A 4,529-nucleotide genomic window follows, 5' to 3' on the forward strand; every position below is an offset into this window, starting at 1 on the left:
GCAACACTCCCACAGCACTTAACTCAGCCTAACTCTTGTACGACTCAGTATGAGGTTGATGGTGGTGGACAGAGACACCACCCCGACCGCCAGCTTCGACACTGTTTCCAGTATTTCCCCAAAGGAAGAGTTTTAGTTTTAGAGCAGTAAAACCCAACACATGCAGTGCTGCTACAGTAACTGTGTACTTCAAGCTTTCTTCATGGCAATCATCATTTCTTTAAACAGTTGATTAGTCTCACTTAAAGCTTTAAATTCCATTGTATTTTTCAGAGTTAGACTAAAGTAACAAAGTTAGCATCCCTTGTATTTTCATGAAACTAAACCCTGTCTTTATTGTCATATTCCTTCAACAGTCATTCACTGTATTTCATGACTATCCTTTTACGTAGTGATCTTACACTGAATAAAAATTGCCTTCACACAGACTACAGGATTTACAGGATTTATAGGATTCTAAGATAATGCTTTGAATTTTAGCTTAAATATATATCAGCATAACATAGATGTATTTACTGTTAATGTATTGCAGACATTAGCTTGTGCTGAGACTTCACATTTAAAAAAAAAAACAGGTGACAAACCTCAGGGTAGCTTTTATTGTGGAACCACTACCAAGCCAGGAGGAGGTGATAACAAGGTTAGTCTGAAAATATTGTGTGATACTCTGTTGGCACACCATTCTTTCTTAGAAAAGTGCAATGGAACAAGAAGAACCCTAATAATGTCGTCATCACTGTGGCGTAATTCAATCAAGGCAGGGGAGCTTAGTTGCCCTAAAGTGGGATCAATTTAGATGTGTACCTTTCTTTTTATTTAACTAAACAGACAAGAATGATTTAGGATTTTCTCCCCATGTTTTTCCTTTGTGATTAAATTAGTCAAATCATAATCTGGCTTGTGTCTTTAAACACACAACCCATGCACACACTGTAATGAAGTAATCCCTTGTTAGGTCAGTAGATGCTGCTACGGTACCATTATGGATCCACGATAAATTTGCTTACATATTCTCAAAGTTGTTCTTAGGGCAAGTGATAAGTGCTACTGGTTAAGCTAGTAGCATAAACAAATTCTGAGAGTAGACAAAGATAAGATGCTAAATGCACTAATGACACAAAAGGTGAAATTTTTTGAAAGATTTGAGTCCTGTTAGATCTGACTTGAAGCTAACACAGCGTTTCATTAAAAGATCATCATACCAACAGTCAGACATGGTGATTATAGCATGCTAGGGCTCCTTTGTAATTGATGTAACCATGAATTCTGCTCCCTGCCAGAACATCCTGAAAGAGAAAGATCAACTGTCAGTTCATGCCCTGAAACTCAAGCACACTTGGGTTTTTCAAAAGGACAATAGGATCATTTGGCATGACCTTGCTCAAAAACCCTGCAATGTGTTTCAGTTAAAACAGTCCTGAAAAGAATAGGGGGCCAGAATTCCTCCACAGTGCACCTTTAAAGTCATTATAGGGGAAATATAAAAATTGCATACTCTGAGCTACCCATTAGGAGACACTGAAAGACGAAAGAAAGTGGCATATTGAAAGCAATGCCTGCATGTAAAAAAAAAACGGTGTGTGTGTGTGTGTGTGGCTGTGTCTTATAGAGGATTTGTTCCAGTTAGAATAGTGCTATTTTTCTGACCACTTTCAAGCATTTGCATTTGGTTCATGGTGGAATTAAACAAAGTGAAATACAGATTTATTTTGTTGGTGTTTGTTTTAGCTTTTTAACAGTTCTTCAAACATCACCAAACAATCTGAGAATTTCCGTCTGAGTTTTGCCTTAAGGTTGCAGCTCAGTCCTCAACTACTGGCCCCAACTCCTCATCAGTCTTTCACACTGCAGTAAACGTTGCCAGCTGCCCCTTAAAGACGCCGTCATGAGCAGGAAACCAGCCACTGCTGGTCTGATCCAGACAGATGAGGGAATGGATTCAAGGTGAGTGACATCAACAAGAAGCATTCAACAGTTAATCCAAGAAAGTCTGATGTTACTCCAGCTTGTCAGAGATGAAAGAAAAAAAAGGCATCTCAAGAATAAGTCTTTGTTCCAGAGTAATGATAGAATAAGGCATTCAAAAAATTTGCCACAGGGAGAGAGTGGAAAATAAGAACTCATCTGCAGGGCAACCTTCAGATACCTTACAGGGTAGAAAAAGGCAGGTTAGTTTAGAAGGCATTGATTTAGAAAGGTTTGCATTCAATTTAAAACACCCCTCCCCAACCACCCACTCATACACACACTCTCTCTCTCACACACACACACACACTGCTATTTCCCCTCATCTCTCATCAACCTAAAATATTGGTCAAGAAACCAGATCATAGCTCTGTGATCTGGTTTCTTTTAGACATGAACCCTAACAATAAAATGTTTCTGATTTATTTCAACCTGTTGTATTTCTCACTGATCAAGTTACTGTGGCACTGTGGGTTTTTTCTTTCTCTTTGGCCACAAGTAGTGGCAGAAAACAGTAAGAGTTGTAATTTATGGGGGCAATCCATGTGCTGAATTTTAGAAAACTGATTATTATTTAAAGTGTACTTAAATATTTGCTTTTAATATCACTCTTTCTTTTAGTATTATTAAAAGCAATTTGAACCCATTGTTACAACCCCCTCTGCTAGCCGACAGGTGGGGAGAAACATACACAAGCCCTCTCACGAAATCAGAGAAAATAAGGGGTTTTATTGCAAACGTTAAACTTAAAAATGATGGGGCTGTTCAACAGACCACCGGGCAAACAATTAATACACAAAGAAAAGAACAGGCAAGAATAAAAGCTAAGGGTTAACTAAGGTGAGCCAGCAAACACAAGACTCTAATTAAACTAAGGTCAGCTGTATATCAGGGTTTACAAACACAGTTCAAATGCTAGGCAGACGAGGGAGACACTGCATGTTCACTTCAGAGCAGCAGTTCCCCGCAGTGTGAAGAATCTTCAGCCTTTTTATACTCACAGGTGTAGACAATCAGCCAGTCAGTTGGTCTTGGAGTGTCATGGGATCTCCAGGCAGGCAATCGTCCGCATGGTCTGGCACACTTTGATCTTCATAAAAGAAGGCTGGCACAGGACTCCCAGCAGCCAGTCATCCACAAGTCCTAGCACACTTGGATTTGCATAAACAAAAGGGCGGTCTCACTTCCTCCAAGGCCCAGGGCCGTAACACCCCTCCCCTTAAAATAAAAGACTACGTTTTGTATACACAGATTTCAATATTCGTGACAGACAACAAAACAAGTCATACTCACAACCGGGAGAGACCATCAGCTCGTACATTTTCTGATCCTTTTATATGCCGAATCTCCAAGTTGTACTCTTGCAGCAGCAAGGCCCATCGCATGAGTCGTTGATTGTGGTTAAACATTCGGGCAAGAAATACAAGTGGATTATGATCAGTGTACACTACAACAGGTAATGTGCCAGACCCCAAGTACACATGGAAGTGCTGAAGAACTAGCAACAAGGCCAATGTCTCCTTTTCAATGACAGAGTAATTTACCTAATGCTTGTTAAACTTGCGGGAGAAGTAACAAATGGGATGGTCCAATCCCTGCAAGTCTTCTTGCAATAATACTGCCCCAGCCCCAACAGCACTGGCATCAACCTCTAACTTGAATGGACGCATCAAGTCGGGTGCAGTTAACACAGGAGTGTTCACCAGGCACTAGGAAATCAACCTTAGGACTCAGTAGGTTGGTTAACGGCTGGACTACGGAGGAGATTCACCAACCTCTGGAACATTGCAGGTGCATTACACATCCCAAATGCCATGACAGTGTACTATAGTGATGTGTCGGTCGCAAACGAAACGGCTCTTAGAGACGGATCTTTGACATGAACGACGCGAGCCGTGGGTTTTTTATTTTTCTTTCTCTCACCCTCTCTCTCGCACTTTTTTCCGCTTCACTCCACATGTGAGCCTTGTGTGGAGGGGCGGTAGTTACACTCGCAGTAGCACAGGAACAGAGCAGGAGGGAGAGCCAGAGAAAGAAAGCCAGGGACAACAGCGTCACATTAGAAAGGTATAGTAATCATCCACAACTATTTTCAGTTGCAGATGATAAAGGATTCAGAAAAGTCTTGATGCATTCTCAATCATCCAGGAAAGTAAATCTCCAAAAAGTTGATTCTGTTCATCTGGATGTAGCGTTTTGTGGGAGAGACGTTTCGTCACTCATCCAAGTGACTTCTTCAGTCTCAGCTGACTGCAGGTTTCCCCAATCTTATAAACAGTACATTTGTATAATGACTGAAACCAGCCCACTGAGGGAACAATGAGCTGGGAGGTCAGTGGTCTTTGACAGTGGTTGTTGATCAATGGTCATGAGAATTTGCATAATTAAGATTAAGGAACTGACCTCCCAGCTCATTGTTCGTTCAGTGGGCTGGTTTCAGTCATTATGCACCTTCACAGACATTATGCAAATGTAATGTTTATAAGAGTGATGTTTTGGGGCTGTCGCCGAGCAACACGGACTTTCAACTCCCGCCACAGATTTTCTATGGGGTTGAGGTCTGG

This window comes from Pundamilia nyererei, unplaced genomic scaffold (assembly GCF_000239375.1).
Source record: "Pundamilia nyererei isolate P.nyererei 1_Seehausen unplaced genomic scaffold, PunNye1.0 scaffold00310, whole genome shotgun sequence".
Lineage (NCBI taxonomy): Eukaryota > Metazoa > Chordata > Actinopteri > Cichliformes > Cichlidae > Pundamilia > Pundamilia nyererei.